We start from the raw sequence: 23835 nt of genomic DNA, 5'->3' as shown, positions 1-23835 counted from the left end.
TCCTTCAAACTGTAAGCTCGTTGTGAGCAAGGAATGTCTCATATTGGGGTGGTGTTCTCTCCCAGGCACTTAGTACAGTGCTGTGCACACAGCACTCAATAATTACAATTAATTCAAAGATGATGCTACTAACAGGTTTTTATTGGTGTGTGCAAGCTTAGCTGGTCAGGCTAATGGATGGCCAAGAATTCCTTACTCAAATCCCATGCATATAAAACTTGCTCCTTGCTGTTCTGTGGCTTTCTTAACCACAGTCCGCAGTGCCATTTCCATTTTCCCCCTCCTCCTGGCGTCACAATCTTCCAAAGCCTGGGTTCTAAGGCAGTTGGCCAATTTTAAAGTGTTGTACACCAGGCTGATCTATCTTCGTCTGCTGTCTCCCAACGTTCCCCTTCACCACATCATTCGGTACAATTAATAATCTCACCAATAGAAGACGAAGAGTAATCTTGAGACCGTACAAATAACAGAGAATAAAATTAAATGAAATATTCTAGACTTAATGTAAGGAAATGTCTCGTCTGTAAAGACCAAAATTTAAAAGAAACCCAAGTACATATTCAAGGAGTTTCGGGAAGGATTTTTGGTTTTTTGATCTTTTTATGGTATTTAAGCATTTATTATGTGCCAGGCACTTTACTAAGCACTGGAGTAGTTATAATCAGATTGTACCCAACCCATGTCCCATATGGGGCTCACAGCTTTTATCCCCATTTTACAGATGAGGTAACTAAGGCACAGAGAAGTAAAGTGAGTTGCCTAAGGTCACACAGCCAACAAGTGGCAGAGCCGGGATTAGAACCCTGCTCCTCTGACTCTCAGCCCCGTGCTCTTTCCACCAGACCACGCTGCTTCTCTGTTATAAGTAATCTTATTTATCAAAGCTAAAAGGGTATGGAATTTTGGTTCCTAAATTTCAAGCATGATTCACATATGCAACTAGATTATAAAATTCCTCTCCTATGCTGGAATGCTTTTCAGGCTATTTGTCATAAAGATTTATGGATCAAGGGTGACTTTCTAAGCCTAACTTCATTAAGGAAAAAACCCCTCAAAACAAATTGCAATAAAGCTATTAATGTCATTTTAATTTCTTGCTTAATTTCCAGTTTGTGTTATTCATATGCTTCCCATCAGATGAAAACATTTTAATTAGAATGAAGAGAGCTTAAGAAAACTTCTATAATGAGTAAGCTTTCTTTGTTATTAAATTTTGTTTATTAGGTTTTCTTTGAAGTGAATACAATAATCCAAAAAGAAACACAGAATACTTAAACAGAATAATATAGTTAAAAGCCATTCACTGCTGTTAACTCTTAAGAAACTATTAAAATCCTGGCTCTCAAATACAAATCAAATATATTTCACTACTCAGATGTGGCATTCCTCGAAACAGCAGCTAATCCAAAATGAACAGTAAATTGTTCCTATCTGGGAAGAATGCAGCAAAGAGACCACAGTAATGAAGTGACTCCTTTTGCAGTTAATGCAGATTTTAGCACGGATATAGAATTTATTTTTATTTATTTATTTATTCATTTATATTAACGTCTGTCTCCCCTTCCAGACTGTAAGCTCACTGTGAGTAAGGAACCTGACTGCCAACACTGTTATGGTGTACTCTCCCGAGTGCTTAGTACATTGCTCTGCACACAGTAAGCGCTCAGTTAATGTGACTGATTCCCTGACAGGGCAACTTCAAAATTTTAACTCATGATTAAATTCATATTTAGAGTATTGCTCTTCCTAAAGTCTTGCAGGACTCAGAAGCCTGCCTTTCCTCTTCTCCCACTCCCTTCTGTGTCCCCTCTCCCAGCTTCTCAGCACTTCTGCATATATCTGTAATTTTATTTGTTTATATTAATAATAATAGCAATAACGGCATTTGTTAAGCACTTACTCTGTGCAAAGCACTGTTCTAAGCGCTGGGAAGGATACAAGGTGATCAGGTTGCCCCATGTGGGGCTCACAGTCATCCCCATTTTACAGACTGTGAGCCCACTGTTGGGTAGGGACTGTATATGTTGCCAATTTGTACTTCCCAAGTGCTTAGTACAGTGCTCTGCACACAGTAAGCACTCAATAAATACGATTGATAGATAGATAGATGAGGTAACTGAGGCACAGAGAAGTTAAGAAACTTGCCCAAACTCACACAGCTGACAAGCTGTGGAGCCGGGATGTGAACCTACAACCTCTGGCTCCCAAGCCCGTGCTCTTTCCACTGAGCCACGGTCTGTCTCCCGCTCTAACTGTAAGCTCATTGTGGGCAGGGAATGTGTTCATTATACTGTCAAATTGTACTCTTCCAAGAGCTTAGTACAGTGCTCTGAACCCAGTAAACGCTCAATAAATATGACTGACCGGCTGACAGACATCTTGGGTCCAGTCTGTTCATTGCTCGATATTCTATCAGCTTAGCACCAATACGGAGAGGAAGAGGGCCCAAATTTGTCTCTGGGGATTATGGTAAATGTGCAGTTGCCTCACTCACACTGCTGAGACCTGAAGTCCCAGAAGTCAAGGAGATTATCATCAGTCTGCAGTACCAGAGAAGCAGCGTGGCTCAGTGGAAAATAGCCCGGGCTTTGGAGTCAGAGGTCATGGGTTCGAATCTCGGCTCGGCCAATTGTTAGCTGTGTGACTTTGGGCAAGTCACTTAGCTTCTCTGTGCCTCAGTTACCTCATCTGTAAAATGGGGATTAAGACTGAGCCCCCCGTGGGACAACCTGATCACCTTGTAACCTCCCCAGCACTTAGAACAGTGCTTTGCACATAGTAAACGCTTAATAAATGCCATCATTATTATTATTATTACCACTGGGCAGTGAGGGCTAGCCTCTTTGGATTCAGCTGTTCTGCAGCCACTTACCCACTGGCCTCCCCGCTCCCAACAGGAGTGTCAATCTGAAAGAACCATCCCAGCTGAGCCTGGCCCAAGATCACACAGCAGACAGGTAGTGTAGCCAGATTTAGAACCCAGGCCCTCTGACTCTCAGGCCCGTGCTCTTTCCACTAGACCACCCTGCTTCTCTGGCTTTACCTGGTTTTTATGGCTAAGAAAGCCTTTTCCCAGATTATATTAAGAGGGATGCATAGCCCAAGTCCTCTGGGCCTTTTTCCCTTCGCCAGAGTGTAAGGCAGAGTGTAAATAGGTCGGGCAGCCTCTATAAGACCCTAGAAAAGTACAAATTTCCTGTTACAAGGCTAGAGATGGGGGGAAGGGGTGAAAAGAGACAAGGTGACAAAGATTCTGGTATGTTATCTTTGATCAATCAGTCAATAGTATTTATTGAGCATCTACTACATGCAGAGCACTGCACTAAGTGCTTGGGAAAGTACAAGACAATAGAGTTGGTAGACATAATCCCTGCCCACAAGGAGCTTACAGGTTACAGAGCCAGGTATTAAAATAAATTACGGATAACGAAAAGTAGTACAGGATATCATCATCACTAGTGGCATTTACTGAGTGCTTACAGTGTGCTCACTGTACTGAGCACTTGGGAGAGTACAGTATCCCAGAGTTGGTAGATGCGTTCCCTGCCCACAGTGAGTTTACAGTTAGAGGGGAAGAAACATTTAGATAAATAATTTACAATATATTGAGGTTGAGGGTGGGGTGAATATCGAATGTGCAAAGGCCACAGATCCAAGCTCCTAGATGACACAGAGGGAGCGGGAGCCGGGGAAAAGAGGGCTTAGTCAGGAAAGGCCTCCTGGAGGTGTGACCTTAATAGGGCTTTGAAGATAGGGAGACTGTAGTCTGGTGTATACGAAGGCGGTGGGAGGCTAGACCAGGACATGGGAAAGGGCACAGTAAGTTGGCACTTTGTTGGTTGGGCTGTATGTAGTAAGAGATAAATGAGGTAAGGAAAGAGGGGACGAGCTGATTGAGTGCTTTAAAGGCAATGGTCAGGAGTTTCTGTTTGATGTGGAGGTGAATGGGAAACCACTGAAGGTTCTTAAGGAGTGGGGTGATGTGGACTGAACTTTTCTTCTTTACATAAAGTTCTGTGGAGCTGGGATGGGTATCATAATGCTTAAGGAGTATCAATCACTTGGCCTAGTGGATAAAGCACAGGCCTGATGGTCAGAGGACTTGGGCTCTAATCCCGGCTCTGCCGCTTGTCTGCTGTGTGAACCTGGGCAGGTCACTTCACTTTTCTGTGCCTCAAGTACCTCATCTGAAAAACGGGGATTAAGACTATGAGCCCCATATGGGACAGGAACTGTTTCTAATCTAATTTTCTTGTATCCTCCACCCCGCTCAATGCCCCCAACCCCGCCGCCGCTCCGAGCTTAGAACACCAGCTGGCACATAGTAAGTGTTTAATATTATTATTATTATCAATGGTATCTAGGCATTTACTGAGTACTTACTGACAGCACAGCCCAGTACTAAGCACTTGATATTCCGTTTTTTTATGCTATTTGTTAGCTATGCCTGTCTGTCTGCTGCCCTCCCTGCAAGCTCCTGGACAATGGTCTTCAGTTTAGTTTTTCATATACTTCAAAGCTCCTAGTATCGTGTGCTTTTTGCCAAGCAGGCACTGAACACGTTAGTAATAAATACATAAGAAAAGTCTAAAGATCTACCACATATGATAGCCACGAAACTAAAGCAGGCCAAATTTCTTCTCTAGAATCTTTCTCTCGGGATTGGGTATGTGTCTGGCACTGGTAACGTGACATAACTGAATCCCTCAGTCAATCAATCAGTGATATTTATTGAGCACTTACTGTCTGCAGAGCACTGGGCTTGGGAGAGTAGGACAGAATTGGTACACATGTTCCCTGTCCATAAGGAGCTTAGGCTCTAGAGATGGAGACAGATGTTAAATTATGGGCTAATTCATTCAATCGTACTTATTGAGCATCTACTGTGTGCAGAGCACTGTACTAAGAGCTTTGAAGAGTACAATACATTAAAAAGACACATTCCCTGCCCAGAACAAGCTGGATCTGTACATAAGTGCAGAAGGGTGGTGGGTGGGGGGTGAATATAAAGTACTTAAAGGGTACAAATCCAAGTACTAGGGTGACCCAGAAGGGAGACGTTTGCTCTGACCCAATAATGGCATTGCTTATGGTCTTACACTTCAGTCACTAGAAGATGACTGCATCTCTTCACTAATGTCACTACGCTTCATCAGTTTGGTCTCCTATCTAGGTCTATGTATTAATTTTCCATAACATTATTTTGGCTTTTTCTATCCTAGCAAAAGCAACTACTGGGCCAAGCAATTGATGAGGCAAGCTCACCAGCTTCTAAACATCATTGTGCTCAACCAAAGATCCTACCAGGAATAAAATTCTTCCTGCCATTCAGCCAGTTATAATAATGATGGTATTTGTTAAGCACTCACTATGGGACCAAGCACTGTTCTAAGCACTGACCAGAATTTAAAGTATTATAGAGTAGTGGACAGCAGGATAATTTGAGATCAAGGGACTGGGAGAAGGGGATCCTAAGTGATAGGAGGGAGTAGGTAAAGTTCTCATCCCAGAATCTCCCAGGGCCAGCAATTCCCATTTTGTTTATTTCCAGAAAAATTTGAGGTCCAGAAGCAGCAGTGTTATATGAGGTCCAGAGGGCAAATGAGCTAGCTTATGCGCCCCCACCCCCATTCTTTATGATATTTGTTAAATGCTTAGTAGGTGCCAGGCACTATACTAAGCACTGGGGTAGATACAAGCTAATCAGGCTGAACACAGCCCATGTCCCATCTTGGGCTGGCAGTTGTAATCCCCATTTTATAGATGAGGGAACTAAGGCACAGAGACAGTGAGTGACTCGCCTTGTTTCGGCTCCACCACCTGTCTGCTGCGTGACCTTGTGAAAGTCATTTCACTTCTCTGTGCCTCAGTGACCTCAGTGGTAAAATGGGAATTGAGACTGTGAGCCTCGCATGGGACAGGGACTGTGTCCAACCCGATTTGCTTATATCCACTCCTGGGCTTAGTACAGTGCCTGCCACACAGTAAGCACTTAAATACCCTAATTGCTTTTATTATTATTGTCTGTACACTTGTGAAGATGAAAGCTGAATCCCAAACTTCCCTTAATGGGACCCTGAAAATGTAAGCTATTGTATCCTCTGGTCTTAATAATAATGATGGTATTTGTTAAGTGCTTACTATGTGCCAAGCACTGTTCTAAGTGCTGGGATAGATAAAAGATTATCAGGTTGTCCCATGAGGGGCTCACAGTCTTAATCCCCATTCTACAGATGAGGTAACTGAGGCACAGAGAAGTTAAGTGACTTGCCCAAAGTCACACAGCTGACAAGTGGCAGGGCTGGGATTAGAACTCACAACCTCTGACTCCCAAGCCCATGCTCTTTCCACTAAGCCACGCCCTTCTGTGCCCCACAAGGGGCAGGGAACACATCTTCCCACCTGTCCATTCTCTCCCAGCTCTCAGTTCAGTGCTCTGCACACCGTAAACACTTAATAAACACTATCACAATTACTCAGCCTTCAGATTAACTAAGGAAGCTCCGCTATTATTATTACTATTTACAGTATCTGTTGAGCACTTAGTAAATGCCGGGGCAGAAAGAGATAATCAGATTGGACACAGTCCCTCTCATACATGGGACTCAGTCTAAACAGGAGAAAGTAGGATTTAATTCCATTTGACTGGTGAGGGAACTAAGGCACGGAGGCGTTAAATAACTTGCCCAAGGTCACAATGCAGACAAATGGAGGAGTTGAGATTACAGCACAGGTCCTCTGACTCCGGGGTCCACGCTCTCTCCATTAAGCCATGCGGCTTCCCTGCTACAATGATGAAGACCAACTGGGCTTCCACAGCTGTACAACATTTGCAGATTTCAAACAAATTTAGCATAGACACCGCTGGACAGTTCAAGTCTGGGTCAAACGTAATATCTAAAAAAGCCATTAGTCTTGGACTCCAAGACTCCATTTTCTGGGGAACCCATGAAATAGTGTTACTTACTGAAGCAAATCTACTTTCAACTTACCTCTTGTGATTGCTAGAAAACACGTCACCATGTGTTTCATATATTAGCTGCCTCAAAGACAGTAAGACATTTCTTCTCTACTTACCTACTGAACATATCATGCATAGGTCACTTTGTAAACGTACCACTTTTGTACTTAGTAACTGCATTTTTATATTTTGCAAGAATGCACGTATTTTCACCTGTGGTGCTGGAAGAATTTTATTTGATTTTACACTGCTATTAAATGAACAAATGTACTTTCATCTTCTGCCCGCAAATCCTGTTATTAATAAGAAGATAATTACGGACCTCCCATGGTGTACAAAATAAAATGTGCCTTTGACTTCAAACGGTGACCTGACACTGGCCTCGCTGTTCACAGCAAATGAAATCCAGTGAAGTAAACTGCACATTTATTCATCTGCTCCATAACCTTGGTTAAAAGCAAACACAGCTCTCCTTCCAATATCATCTTGTGGCAAAGACTTGTCATCTTGGAATAAGAAATCAACCGTCTCTAGGCTGGTTCTATCAAGTAGATTGCAGGTAGCCAGAATTTATATACATAAGAAGGTATACAATCTGGCCTTGGCCCTATCTGCTTGACTTGAAAGTTGAAAAAAATATGATGATGACAGTATCCCTCAGGAACGATGGATAAGCCTTGCTAGAACCTCTGCAAAGGAATTGGTTTTCTAGTGATGGCGGCTTCCACAGCACCATTCGCACTCCCTCGTTCCTGCCCGTCAAGTGCCTTCCGGACCACGGAGGGTGACAAGGGAGGAGGCAGGCAGGGATGTGACACATTGTGAAGCGTGACAGTTTTTTATGCACTGGATTCATTTACAACCAAACTGATCACGGCCTAGTGTCAATGCTGGGCTGGAGTATTATGGCTAATTGGGGCGGTCTTTGTCGCCCGTGACAGACAGCTAGTTCTGGGGGCAGAGGCTGTCTGCTCACCTCGCAGGATGCCCTAGCTGGTTCTCTCCTCCTGAACTTTCACCACCGATTGATTGCATAGGCACGACAGGCACAGCTGGGGCTCACACACAAGCCTCCTGCTTCCCAAAGTGATGCTCTTTCCACTGGACCAATAGGGCTAAAATATGGTAACCTGACAGGTTGGTGAGGGGCTTTGTGAGAAGGTAAGTGGGGAGAAGGTAAGTTCCCCTGGCACGTAGGACCATGCCTTGCACAAAGTAAGTGCTTAATACCGTTAAAGGGAGGAGGGAAGGGTTGTGGGAGGCTCCTGCCTGCAGCCCCCGAAACAGCTAGCATGGTTTTATCAAATTACTTTTCCACACACTACTATGGCTTCTTTTTCTATTCAGAAAGCCAAACAGCTTCAGAGGGCCTCAGGAGAGAACTGCTTTAGTCTTAAGGTGGATGTTTTTCAATTTGATTAACATAAGTTTGAACGGAGATGTTTATTAAATGGAGTTGGGGTAGAGGGTGTTTTCCCCATCACTTAATAGAATCCTGGGGTTACCTTACATCGTGGACCTGAAAAGTACGAAGGTAACCCCCAGCCCAATCCTAAATGTTACAACCACAAGATCAAAACCCAGTGTGAAGGTACACTAGTGCAATACTTAGCTGACCATTCTACAAGGTACCTTACTGGCTTTTAAAAATCTAGTAGGTTTTTTTTTTTTTAATCATTCGTATGTCTTGGGATTTCCCAGATGAGCTACTGAATTGAATTTAACTTTGAAAACCAATTGAAATCATTAGCAGGAACTCAACTCAAAATAAAGTTCACGCACTTCAGACTTCAATCAATTGTATTTATCAGGTTGGATACAGCCCCTGTCCCCCAGTTCCCATTTGGAGCTCACGGTCTCAATCCCCATTTTACAGATGAGGGAACTGAGGCACAGAGAAGTGACTTTGCCAAAGTCACACAGCAGACAAGTGGCAGAGCCGGGATTAGAACCCACAAACGTCTGACTCTTAGGCCCGTGTTCTAGCTACTATGCCATGCTGAGTTGGTAGACAACTGAGTTGGTAGATACACTACAAGCTCCTTGTGGGCAAGGATAGTGTCTATTGATTCTTTTGCATTTGTACTCTCCAAAGCACACAGTACTATAATGCTCTACACACAGTAAGCACTCAAAAAATACAACCTATTGGTGGAGGGAGTTTACAAGCTAATGGACTATAACCTCATTGGTTACCATCTGCGTTATGATCACTAATAAAGTCCCAAAGGCACAGTCGTGTAATAATAATAATAATAATAATAATGGCATTTGTTATGCGCTTATTATGTGCCAAGCACTGTTCTAAGCGCTGGGGTAAATACAAGGCAATCAGAATGTCCCACATGGGGCTCACAGTCTCAATCCCCATTTTACAGACTAGGTAACTGAGGCACAGAGAAGTTAAGTGCCTTGCCCAAAGTCACAGAGCTAAGTGGTGGAGTCAGGATTAAAACCCACGATCTCTGACTCCCAAGCCTGTGCTCTTGCCACTAGGCCATGCTGCTCCTCTTGTAATCAAGCCACTACACCTTTATTCTTATATGCCATAACGCTGCTGTCATAAACAACACATTTGCCTTTTGGATCTGAAATAGTTGAGTATTCTTATGATACAACTCACCATTTGCTGTGCCTTTTCAGCATATGACATGCAGCATAGGAAATACTCATGTATTTTCAGTTCTCAATTTTCTGTACTAGTGGAAAAAGCGGATTTCACAGGTGACTGTCAATTTAACCTATCATCTCAACTTTCCCCCACCTACACTGATCTTTCACCGGAGTTGTTGACAAATATCAAAATTGATTGGTTTGAGTTCTTCCTCCCTACCCTGTTAAGTGCTACACTCAAAAGATGGACAGCAGAAGGGAGAAATTGGAAGACACGGTGGCCTTGGCTAAGCAGTGTTTGATATTAAATGTAGGCCACTATAAATTTATATATAAAATAAATGTATAAAAAATGGAATTACCCAGGGACCTCCAACATCAGAGGTCCCCGACCACAGGAAGTGAGACATGAGACCCAACTCTCTCCTCCTCCCTCGCCGGTGGGAGGAAATTGTGGTTCCTACAGTGGAAGGGAAAAGGGCAAGAAGCTGGAACACTGACACATTTGGAAAGTTGAGAAAAATGTGAGACTCTGTGACTCTGAGCAGGGGAATTGGGGCTACTCTCGTCTGAACTGAAATGTTTCTGCTGTTCTTTATTATTACTTATTTTATGGATATTTTAAGTTTGAGTTGCTTTATTCCCCAGGATTGTACTCCACAGACACACACGTAATTTTAGATTGTGAGTTCTCCAATGTCCCTGATTACTTTCACTGTACTTTCCCCAGCATCGAGTACAGCAGGTGGCACATTGTACCCTAAGTAAATGTGATGAGGATTTGCATGGTTGTGGGTACGCAAGTGTACATGAGAAGATTCTTAGGCATAGCTCAGGGATGCACAGAAACCCCTGCCACTGTTTCCCAAGGAAACAACAATAATCACGAAGGAACACCACAAGTGAAATATATTCTATTACACTCTGTTGCTTTCATGACATCTATTTCAGAGTAACAGTTTTTGGCCAGGGATGGCTCTACATTTCCGAAGTCGTTTTGGATGTTCCGATAAGTCTATCTTCTATATCTTCAATATTTGTCTCTTCCTAGCCTCCAAGTGACCGAGATGGGTTCCATGTTTATCAGGATTGACTTTTATTACAGGCACAATTCAACACCTGGATGGGAAAGTCATGCCTAAGGCTAAGTGAAAAATCTTCCAAACTTCACTTTCTCATCAGATATGGCCTTTTTGCAGGGTTCAGCAACACTGCACTCATCTCTTTTCACATAACGCCACCAACTTTTGTGTTCGGGGGAAGAAGAGGAATGGCTTTTTGCTTATTTCTGCATCATTTTTCTACAATTTTTCCACTATCGTGAAAGTCTTCCCTATTTCATCTTCAGAGACAACTTCCCCTCTAAAATGCATCCAATTCACTGTTCAGGCCAAATAGGTGTTGGATCTTATGTGTAATTCAGGATCCAGTCTGACGCTGTTTTTCCTAACCTGAGACTATTAAATGAATTTAAGTTAGGTTCCGGCTAATGCGAAGTGATTCCTATCAGCCCAATGCGGTAAGAGGAACACCTACCAGCAGTCCCCTGGTTGGGGTAATGGAAACATGGCATTTTGCAGAGCCTCAGTTTCTCTGCATATTAAACAGAATAACGATATCCCTCTTTCTTGTCTCCAGGGGTCATTAGGTCAGGTGAAGCACAGCCTGTGAAACTGTCTTACCTTCTTCCAGGAAGTGTTATTAATGACAAATTCCCTTTCTTTCACTAGTGTGCTCAGTAACCCCATTCTCTTTAACAATTAAGAAATTTCCCCATGATTGGGTTCTCTGGGTTCACCTATCATCGTGGGAGCAGCATGGCTTAGTGGAAAGAGCACAGGCTTGGGAGTCACAGGTTGTGGGCTCTAATCTGGCTCCGCCACTTATCAGCTGTGTGACTCTGGGGAAGTCATTTAACTTCTCTACGCCTCAGTTACCTCACCTGAAAAATGGGGATTAAGACTGTGAGCCCCACGTGGGACAACCTGATTATCTTGTATCAGCGCTTAGAACAGTGCTCGGTACATAGTAAGCGCCTAACAAATGCCATCATCATCAACATCATCGTTTTAGTCATCAAAGAAAACATTTCTTCATTGGGAATTCATTTCTAAAAAACTAACCTCAAAACAACATTAAAGCATAGAACGTTTCCTCTCCAGTATACCTGTGAATGATTCTAAAGTTTGCTTAAGGATGTTGAATAAATACGGCATTCATTCATTTGTACTTATTGAGCACTTACTGTGTGCAGAGCATTTTAAGGTGCTCCCAGATTTGTAGGAAGATGACAGGGCTGCTTGGATCAACAGTCTTCCGGGAAAGGTGGTGAAATGTTCTCTACAGAGTTTAAAATAAATGGATAAGCCGCCACGTTTCCCAGGAGGGTTTGAGTACAGACCGGGCTAATCCTGGGAAATGGGTTAATGACTTTCCAGAGTCCATTCCAAATCTAAAACTCGCAAACTCTCTTCTCTAGACTGTAAGCTCATTGTGGGCAGGGAATGGGTCTGTTGTATTGTAGCTCTCCTAAGTGCTTAGTACAGTGCTCTGCACTCAGCAAGCGCTCAATAAATACGACTGGCTGATTGACTGGCAAGTACCAGGCTTCACTTCTCTAACCCCGGAAAGATGAGGGTTCCCATGTGGACTCAAGTGAGCAGGGAGGGAAAAGGAGGGGGGTCCGGAAGGCTTCAAGGAGGTGGTGGCGAACACCTGGGGGAGGGAAGGGGTTTTCTTGGCAATTCAGCCAACATTCCAGGTTTGTCACCGATTCCTAAGGCTTCGTGGAAAACATGAAAAACAAAAAGTGAAACAAAGGAAAAAGTCACCGTGAGAGTGAGGGAATACAATATGGCAGTCATTTCTGGTCGTCACCTTTCCGAGTGTTCACGGCAGTCGGTATTTCTCAGCGATGACTTTTGAGGTTGTGGGGAAAGAGTGATGCCTAAGAAGCCTTTCAAGCGTGCCTTCCCTACCATGTTTAATGAATAAAAGCAGTGAGCTTGAGGAACCTGTTCACTGAAGTTCAAATCTCCGATGAGCATCTCACTACAACTCTAATTTTAATTTGTGGTTCTAATGAATGATATAAACTTTTATAGGTATCAACAAAGCTCAGAGAGGACCTAAATCCATTTCAGTGCTCATTTAATGGCTTCAGCTGTGTGCAATTAAAACATCAGCATTAAATGTTAGAGAATAAAATAATGAGACACTTAAAAAATAATCTGTGCTTCAGTGGGCCATGTTCAACAGAGATTTTGTATGATCATTTATAAGACACAGATTCCTACCAATACCCATTTGCTAGTTCATGGAATTACCATAAATTACTCAAAAGTCAGCATTCCTTATGAAGAGAAAAACAATAAAAAAAATATCGGGGCTGTAGCAAGTTCACGAAATAGAGTGCAAATCAGTACCCAAATTTGTCAGGTTGCAGGCTTGAGACCATGGACTGAGCGTGCTTCCTAATAAGACCCTCTAATTCCCACCTGCAACATGTCCGTGAAATACAGCACAAATCGGTAGCCAAATTTGCCGGGTTGCAGTACCTTGAGAGCGCTGATGATTTTCACGTTTTATAGAGATAATGGACTGACCGTGTTACCTTTCATTCATTCATTCAATCGTATTTATTGAGCGCTTACTGTGTGCAGAGCACTGTACTCAGCGCTTGGACGTCCACAACCAATTCCCATCTGTGAATTCCTTCCCGGCACTCAACACGATGATCTGCACAAAGTAAGTGCTTAATAAATACTGTTCCTATTGCTACTACTAAGTTAGAGAGCCAGCCATTGTGTCAGTGGATAAGACAAAGTGAAACCTTGGTCACAACCAAAAATACTTCCTGTCCCTACCCTGCAACTCAGATAAAAAGGGAATTACATTTTATGAAAAAAATAAAACCACCACCTCAAAAATGGTATGAGCTTTTTATTATCTTATATCCCTTAAAATGAAATATAGTACCTAAATGTCTTCTCCCAATGATATTTTAAACTACAAAAATGTAACTTGAGAATGCAGAAGATGACAGCTAAGAGATAAATTCTTGCTGCTACTATTACTGAAAAAAGCCAAGTTAAACCCTACAAAGATTTTTTAAAATACCAAGTTAGTCTAGCTAACTGAAACATGGATAGAAAAGAAAGCATACGAAATAGGAAACATGCATTCGGTTAAACTTAAATTTGAAAAGGAAATGAAAACACAGATTATACTTTGTTTTGAAAACTGAAATGAATTTTAATACAGAAAATGAAGACAACATTTTATAAATTTATAGATCAAAAGGAATACTTCTATTTGGGGAAAGCCAAAGAATGTTACATTTTAAGAGATGAAATGTTACAACTTGTACATCAAAATTAAAAAATGAAATTAAATTAAAAAATGAAATGGTTACCAAGGATATGCAGGTCAGGGGATCAAAGGTGAAGGGTCACACATTATTAAAAAGAAATCCAAAAGGACGTCTGCATCATGATCTCTGTAAAACAAAGGAGCTACAGTAAGTAAAACTAATATCTTCATGAAATTAAAATAAAGTCTCTTGAAAAGAAGAACCCACTGCAAGTTGAATACAGCATAATTTGTCTGTTTATTCATTTAACATTTTCATTTAAGTACAAATTGAAATCAACTGCACTGGTGAGACATCTGTTAATATTCACTCTCCTCCCCATTCAAACACTATCAAGTCTTTAATGGCAGGAAATACAAGTTTAAAGAGTTTAAATGTTGGTATCAGAAGTTTAATTTCACGGCAATGGGCATTTTATTTTCTTTTTTAAAAATCTTCCAGTAACAAATACAAGACTTGAGGTCTTTTTATTTATTTTATTTGAATTCAGAAAAAATTCATTATTTGAACACTTAGTACAAAGTCAGCTACAGTGTAAGTCTGAAAAAACTGTTACTATAAAGGCAATACTCACACTAAACTTCTCCGTTTTAAAAAAAAAGACTACAGTAAGAGTATTGCTGGCATTCACTGTTAAGAAAAATAACTCATGAATCCTTCTACTGGAATTGTGCAGGAATCATTTACTGCTAATATCAGAATGAACCAGTATAAAGAAAAAAACACTCAAGTTTCTCACTGGTAAAAATTTGAGGAACATGCATTACAACAACAATAAATTTCAAAAAATTTTATTGTTCCGGAAAAATGAATCAATTTACTTTGAAATAAGCCCAGCTCCCCACCAAACTCTGTCAACCTACGTCTCACCTCAAAATAACATTTTCCACAACAAAAAGCAAGAGCAAATGAAACCCTTCAAAGATTAGGGAATACTTGAACCATATCGACAAATGGACAACATTTCTAATAAAATTAATTTTTACTGTCTCAATTGAATATTACACTGGAGGAGACTAGCTGAGTGTTCATTAGTACCACTTGCCTGAGTCCATATAAAATACACCTGCTTTTCCTACAATATGAGGGTTGTATCCTTGCAAAACTTCACGTTAAGGAAATCCCAAGTTGGGGTACTCGCTCATTTTGATACATTCCGATCTATTTCTTCTGCCAACACAGCAGGCCAAATCAACAATGGATCGTGTTATCAGAAGAAACTTCTCCTCCCCCTTGGCTTTCCCATCATTGGACACAACACCCTTCTGCTGCCTTCAAGCAGCATGGCTCAGTGGAAAGAGCACAGGCTTTGGAGTCAGAGGTCATGGGTTTAAATCCCAGCTCCACCATATGTCTGCTGTGTCACCTTGGGCAAGTCACTTAACTTCTCGGATTCTGAGTTACCTCATCTGTAAAATGGGGATGATGACTGTGAGCCCCACGGGGGACAATCTGATCACCTTGTATCCCCCCCCCAGCACTTAGAACAGTGCTTTGCACATAGTAAGCACTTAACAAATGCCATCATTATTATTATTATTATTCAACACCATGGACCTCCCCGCCTTTTACTAGAAACATGATCTAACCTTGGCTTCGCGGTTACTGCCCTCTCCTGGTTCTCCTCCTATCTCTCCGACTGCTTTTTCTCAGTCCCTTTTGCAGGCTTCTCCACTGATTCTCACCCTATCAATCAATCAATCGTATTTATTGAGCACTTACGGTGTGCAGAGCACTGTACTAAGCGCTTGAATACACCCTATAACTGTGTACCTCAAGGCTCAGTTCTGGGTCGTCTTCTCTTCTCCATTTATACCCACACTCCCCTGGAGAACTCATTCCAAATGCAACGTGGCCTAATGGAAATAGCACGGGCCTGGGAATCAGGTGACCTGGGCTCTAATTCCAGCTCTGCCACTTACCCGCTGTGTGACCTTAACTTCTCTGTCTCAGTTTCCCCATCTGCAAAATGGGGATCAAATGTCTGTTCTTCCTCCTAGACTGTGAGTCCCAAGTGGGACCTTTCTATCTTACCCCACCGTGTAGTACAATGCTTGGTACATAGTAAGCGCTTGACAAATATTATTATCATCATTCGTTCCCACAGTTTCAACTACCACCTCTACATGGATGCTTCCCAAATCTCTCTCTCCAGCCCTGATTGCTCTTCTTCTCTGCAGTCTCACATTTCCTCCTGCCTTTCAGGTCGTCTCTACTTGGATGTCCCACCAACACGTCAAACAGCGTATCTAAAACAGAACACCCATCCAAACCCCGTCCTCCCCGACTTTCCAATTGCTGCCATCCACCTCTGCATCAAAAAGAAACGGCTCACCATTGGTACCGTACTCTCAAGTGCTCAGTGAGCGCTCACTAACTACCAATGACTAATCAGCTTTAAGGCACTACTCATTCAAGTCTCTCCCTACTCCCTTACCTCGCTGATCTGCTACTACAAGCCTGCCTATTTGGCTCCTCCAGCACCAACCAACTCATCGTATCCTGATCTCAACTACCTCTCTGCTAACACCTTGCCCAGGTCCAATGAATTTGAAACCCAGGCAATTTGAAAGTAATACCTGTCTCCCATTATAGGCAGGGAATGTGTCTGCTAATTCTGTTTTATTGTATTCTTCCGTGCACTTATGCAGCCTGCACATTTAGCTCCTCCAAAGCCAACTTACCAACCATACCTTGACCTGGTTTACCTCACCATCAACCCCTAGCCCATGTCCTCCCACTAACCTGGAAACCCTCCCCTCCATATATTACAGACCATCTCTTTCCCCACCTCCAAAGCATGTAGTAAAACTCCATGTGCCTATCAACTCTATTGTATTGCAATCAATCAATTGTATTTATTGAACACTTACTGTGTGCAGATGACTGTACTAAACGCTTGGGAGACTACAATATAACAGAGTTGGTAGATGTGTTCCCTACCCACAACGAGTCCAGTCTAGAGGGGGAGACAGACATTAATATAAATAAATGCATTACAGATACGTAAGTAGGTGCTGTGGGACTGGGGTTGGGGGGTGAATAAAGGGAGCAGATCTGGATGACGCAGAAGGGAGTGGGAGAAGAGGCAATGAGGGCTTGGTCAGGGAAGGCCTCTTGGGGAAAATGTGCCTTCAGTAAGGCTTTGAAGGTGGGGAGAGTAATTGTCAGATACCAAGAAGGAAGGTGTTCCAGGCCAGAGGCATGACGTGAGCAAGAGGTGGGTGGCTAGATAGACAAGACAGGTGTGGTGCGTAGGTCGGCATCAGAGAAGCGAAATGCAAGGGCTGGGTTGTAGTAGAACAACTGTGAGGTAAGATCGGAGGGAGCAAGGTGGTTGGGTGTTTTAAACCCGACAGCACGATGCTCTGCACACAGTAAGCACTCAAACACCACTGACTGATTGACTGATTGTTAAAATATAACTCCAACTTGGGCACTAAAATATAATTGTGAAAATATCTCCCCCAAAAGAGATCCTAGACACTTAGAACAAACAATGAAGAAACAAACTCCATAAAAGTCAAACAGATTTTTCCCAAGATTAAGTTTTGTTAAAAATAACTTACAGAATTTCATGCACTGGATACTAGTATGTTAGTGCCTTGAGGCCACATTTCTACAACTACTCTTTTTTTGCATGGCTTATGAAAAGTAAAAGAGCATTTCATTTTTTGGAATGTTCATCTCACATTGAATCTGTCACATACGTATTCACTGCTGGGAGGCATGCAAGCAATTTGAAAGTTATAGAAGGAATCAATACCCCATCAAGAACAAAGCACATATTCTTTTAGGAGAAGCATTATTTAGACTGTTTCAGTTTGTAATGAAAGGAAAGGAATCAGAAAGAGTGTAAGCATGATGAAGTTTCTGATTTACTGCAATAAAATAGCTATTACTGAGGTAAACAATAAAGATTTACTGCAGATCAAGTATCTTTATTTACTCTGTTTAACCCTTATAGAGCAAACACCTACAATTATGAAAAAATTAATAGGAATACCTAAACTCTTTCTGACATATAACGAGACTAGGTTTATTAACATCCTCCTGGTTCTCCTCCTATCTTTCCAGCTGCTCCTTCTCAGTCTCTTTCAACAGGCTCCTCCTCTGCCTCCCACCCCGTAACTGTGGAAGTCCCTCAAGGCTCAGCTGTGGGTCGGTCCCCTTCTATTCGTCACTTACACCCACTCCCTTGGAGAATTCATTTGCTCCCAAGACTTCAACTACCATCTCTACGCAGATGATTCCCAGATCTACATCTCCAGCCCTGCCCTCTCTCTCTCTCTCCTTCTCTGCAGTCTTGCATTTCCTTCAGCCTTCAGGACACCTCTACTTGGATGTCCCACCAACACCTCAAACTTAACATACCCAAAACAGAACTCTTTATCTTCCCACTCAAACCCTGCCCTCCCCACTGACTTCCCAACACTGTAGACAGTACCCCCATCCCCCATCTCACAAGCCTGTAACCTTGGCATTATCCTCAACTCATCTCTCTCATTCAACACACATAAGCCATCTGTCACCAAATTCTGTCCGGTCAACCTTAACAACATTGCTAAGATCCACTCTTTCCTCTCCACCTAAACTGCTATCATGTTAATCCAAGTGCTTATTCATTCATTCAATCGTATTTATTGAGCACTTACTGTGTGCACAGCACTGTACTAAGCACTTGGGAAGTACAAGTTGGCAACATATAAAGATGGTCCCTACCCAACAACGGGCTCAGTCTATCCTATCCCACCGTGATTACTGCATCAGCCTCCTCGTTGACCTCCGTGCCTCCTGTCTCTTCCCACTCCAGTCCATACGGCACTCTTCTGCCTGGATCATTTTTCTACAGAAATGTTTAGTCCACGTTTCCCCACTCCTCAAGAACCTCTAGTGACTGCCCATCCATCTCCACGTCAAAGAGAAGGCCCTTACCATTGGCTTTAAAGCACTCAATCACCTTGCTCCCTCCTACCTTACCTCCTTGACTTCGTACTGCAACCCAGCCTGCACACTTCATTCCTCTAATGCCAACCTTCTCAGTGTACCTCCATCTCACTTAGATGGCCAGCCTCCTCTCACCCACAGCCTACCTCTGACCTGGAACTCCCTCCCTCTTTTCATCCAACAGATGATCACTTCAAAGCCTTTATCAAAGCACATCTCCTCCAAGAAGCCTTCCCTGACTCCTCATCTCCTCCTCTCCTACTCCCTTCTGCATCATCCTGACTTGCTCCTTTCATTCACATCCCCCTCTCCACAGCATATATGTATATACCTGTCATTTATGTATATTAATATCTGTCTCCCCCTCTGGATCGTGAGCTTGTTGTGGGCATGGAACATGTCTGTTTGTTGTTGTATTGTACTCTCCCGAGCATTTAGTACCGTGCTTTGCACACAGTAAGAGCTCAATAAATACGACTGAATAAATGACCGCCCCCCCGCCCCCGCTCCACAGCACTTATGTACATATCCACAATTTCTTTATATTCATGTCTGTCTCCCTCTCTGGAGGGAGTTGTGGGCAAGGAACACTTCTACCAACAATGTTATACTGTACTCTCCAAGGGCTTGGTACGGTGCACTGCAAACAGTAAGCACTCAAAAATGCAATCACCAAGCGCTTAGTATAGTGCTCTGCACACAGTAAGCACTCAATAAATATGATTAAATTGATTGATACAGTGATCTTAAAAAAAAATTTTAAAGCTTCCAGAATTTTCCACCTATCAGTCACACTCTCATGGCCACTTTTATTTTTCAATTGCAACACCACTTACAATAGAAACCTCCCCTCTTTGTTCCAAGAACATAGTAAGAGCATAACTGCTCCCTGGATTTATTTGCAGTCAAAAACAAAGCCTATTGGAAGTTCGGGGAGATAAAGTTAATATTTTTTTTACCAGTCAGTCTAAATATTTACCAGCCCAGTCTGAAAGATCCAAACACTCGCTTATTTAGAAGGCTACCCTAAATAGATATTCAAATTATAACACATATTTTAGCTCCTTCTGAGCCAGATTCTGAAGGATCAGCAGGCTGGTCTCTGGATAAGTGAGAAGGGTTTTAATATGCTGTTATTCCTTCAGCCCATTAAGGTATCATTTAGTAAACAAAAATAATCAACTGAAGGAATTAAGATCCACCACATCGGGCACCAAATATAAATTTAGAAAGAGTAAGGCTCGCCTAGCAGGAACTGGCCTCAGCATTACTCATCAATTAATCAGTGGTGTTAATTGAGCACTAACTGTGAGCAGACCACCGTACTAAGCGCTTGGGAGAGTACAATACAGAGTCAGAAGGCACTCTCCCTGCCTACAACAGGGTAATGCAGCCACAAAGCTTGACATCACTATCTCCCACAGGCACTCTACACCCAAGAAACTTCTCAATCACCACCACCAATGCTAGTGGCTAATGAAGAAAATAAAGCTTTTAGCAAATAAAATAATAGTTTCCTAGCACCTGCTTGTGTGCAGGGCACAGTACTAAGTGCACTGGAGGACACAATAGTTAGAAGGCACAATTCCTGACTGCTAGAAACTTCCAATCTAATGCAATGTTCTTAGGAACCCAAAGACCTAGAAAATTGTCTAGGTACATTTACTCATTCATTCATTCTATTGTATTTATTGAGCACTTACTGTGTGCAGAGCACTGTACTAGGCGCTTGGGAAGTACAAGTTGGCAACATATAGGGACGGTCCCTACCCAACAATGGGCTCACAGTCTAGAAGGGGGAGACAGACAACAAAACAAAACATTTACTCTCACAGATTCCCAAGAAAATATTTTCAAGAGTAGAAAAGGCACTAGTTATTTAAAATGTTTTTGCAACTTTTGAATATTTGAACAACAAATGGAAAAAGCTTACAGACTGGATTATGCTTTACAAGGAAATGTTTTTCAACACAGTCAGTGTATATTTTATGTTTTATGTTAATAAAGTTATTTTTGCCATGGACCAGTATAATACATAAGCCAAGATGAATCGGTTCACTTGTCAAATGAATGGACGAAGAATCCAGAATGAATTTTGAAGGAAGCTTGAAACATGACAGAAAATCTGTCACTGTACACTAATAAACAGTACTTCTACAGCTGAGTATTTCATCGGGCAGGTATATAGAAAGCAAATATCAGGGGGAATGAGAGGGGAAATAGTAGAAGAAACCCAGTAAAATATCCTGAGTGCTTTGCTAAACCACAACAAAACTTCAGGAAGATGCCATAAAGTTACTTCCAGAAAAGGAAACACACTTCAATGAACATACATTCGATTCTCCCATTCCCAACGCTTTCACTAAGTGATTTCAATAGAACACCTTGAGTGAATGCATGTCTAGAACTCACATTGTGCTGTCAGAAGGATTGTGTGCGTATGCAAGTTGTTCTTTACTGCTCAGTTCATCAAGACTTTAAGATAGTAGGAAAAATCAGTTCAGTCGAGATCTAAAATGCAAAGGCTTCTACATGGACAGAGAAGTAAAGGGACTTGGCTTACAATCAATTAATAAAAGTATACCCAAGCAGATATGGTACCAAATATTACTTCTCGCTCAAAGTAGTATTTTTCGGGTTCGATCAACCAACCAATCAGTTATATTGAGTGTTTATTGTGTTCAGAGCACTATACTAAGCGCTTGGGAATGTACAATGTAACGGAGTTGGTAGACATTCCCTGCCACAACAAACTTACAGTCTAGAGGTTACACTTACAAGCTTCGGCAGGACAGCAGCAGAATATAAACTGCTCAGGTATTTACATTATATGCAGAACTGCCCCAGTACCTGAACATGAAGATGTCAACAATGGTGAAATCCCCTATAGGGGTGCACATGTGACAAACAGCCCAGAGGGAACCCATGCCCCACCCAAATCATGCAAAGAAAAAGACTGTCTCTTGTGCTGTGACATGTTGGCTGTTTATAGCACTTGGTATCATTTTTGTTTTAGTCTCCCTGTCTCACTATTCTACACTATCTGTACTTGCCTTCATTTCTAATCACACTACATCAGAGACAGATGATTGGTCTCCGAGCATGTCAGAATAATTATGGTACTTATTAATAATAATAATAATTGTACTTTTTAAGCGCAAAGTGCTGAGCACTGGTCGAAGCACTGGGGTATAAATACAAGGTAATCAGGTTACACAGTCCCTGTCCCACATGGGGCTCACAGTTTTAAACCCCATTTTACAGATGAGGTAACTGAGGCTCAGAAATTAAGTGCCTTGCTCAAGGTCACACAGCCGATATGTGGTGGAGTCGGGACTAAAACCCAGGTCCTTCGGACTCCCAGGATCATGCTCTAAGCACTAAGCCATGCTGCTTCTTGTTAAGCACTTACTACGGTACCCAGCAGGGTACTAAGCACTGGGGCAGATACAAAATAATCAGGTTGGACGCTGTTCCTGTCCCACAATCTAAGTCTGAGGGAAAAGGATTTAACCTGCATTTTTTACAGATGAGGAAACTGAGGCACAGAAAAGTTGAGTTATTTGCCCAAGGTCACACAGCAGCCAAGTGGTTATTGCTGGGATTAGAGCCCAGGTCATTCAATCAATGGTATTTACTGAGTGCTTACTGTGTGCAGCACTGTACTAAGTGCCTGGAAGAGTACAATACAACATATGTGGTAAACATGTTCCCTGGCCACAGCAAGAGAAGAAAACAAAGTAGGAGAGCCTGAAGTCCTTGAAAGTCTCCATACTTTTTCAACATATTTACTTATTGCTATCCAGAGAAAATTGGGGCACACCATAACTATAATTTTACGCTAAGCCACAAGGCTTCCAAACTACCTTAATTCTACTAGGAACATGGTCTGGAATAGTAATAGTCCGCACTTACTTCCAAGCCCATGCTCTTTCCACTAGGCCACACTGCTTCCCCAGAAGATAGTAGATCTGCCTGTATACAATGGATTTCAAAGATCAAATTCTGGGCTTGTGAACTACTAAAATGCAAGTGTGTTTGGGTCTCCTCTAATTGTAGAGAAAATGAGACCCCCCCCCCCCGCCCTTTCCTTGGCCACTACCCTCATCACTGACTGATTCCTTTCCAAAAATTGGCTTCAGTCAACCTTTCCCATCCAACTTTTGACACCACTGCAACCAACTCAACCAACCAAAAAAGGGGAATGTTAGGGAAGTTTCTTGCACTTTCTGAGTTAGCATTTTATGCCTAAATGTGCTTCTCAACACAGGCAAAGTCATTAGTGCAAAACTGCAATCTTTTTTAATAATGATGGCATTTACTATGTGCAAAGCACTGTTCTAAGCACTGGGGAGGTTACAAGGTGATCAGACTGTCCCAAAGCGGGCTCACAGTCTTAATCCCCATTTTACAGATGAGGTAACTGAGACACAGAGAAATTAAGTGACTTGCCCAAAGTCACACAGCTGACAACTGGCGGAGCCGGGATTTGAACCTGTGATCTGACTCCAAAGCCCGTGCTCTTTCCACTGAGCCACGCTGCTTCTCTTCTTTACTGGCTTCTTTTGCCACTAAAAGTCTCAAAACGATTACAAGTACACTTCCCTGACCCAAAAATAACCTTGAGAATTTTAGTAGCAAGAGAGTTTGACAAGAACAGAAGGGAATCAGAATCGGGACTCCAAAAAGAGCTTACACAACAGTGGTTCTCCAATGCGGCCACCAACAAAACAATCAAATAAATTTTCCCCACAAAAATCACATTTTTATGTTTTTTATACCTGCTGGCTTAGACACCTTCAACCTAAAACCAATTAACAGTAGTAATCTAATTTTCTTCTAGAACGGTCCAAAACCACTGTGGAAGTCTCCAACAGCAGCCCCAGTGAGAGAATAAATCCCCAAAACAACCATTTAGTCCAACAGGGCCAACCCCTTTCCG

The sequence above is a fragment of the Tachyglossus aculeatus genome, chromosome 5 (genome assembly GCF_015852505.1).
Source record: "Tachyglossus aculeatus isolate mTacAcu1 chromosome 5, mTacAcu1.pri, whole genome shotgun sequence".
Lineage (NCBI taxonomy): Eukaryota > Metazoa > Chordata > Mammalia > Monotremata > Tachyglossidae > Tachyglossus > Tachyglossus aculeatus.
This window is presented reverse-complemented; position numbering follows the sequence as displayed.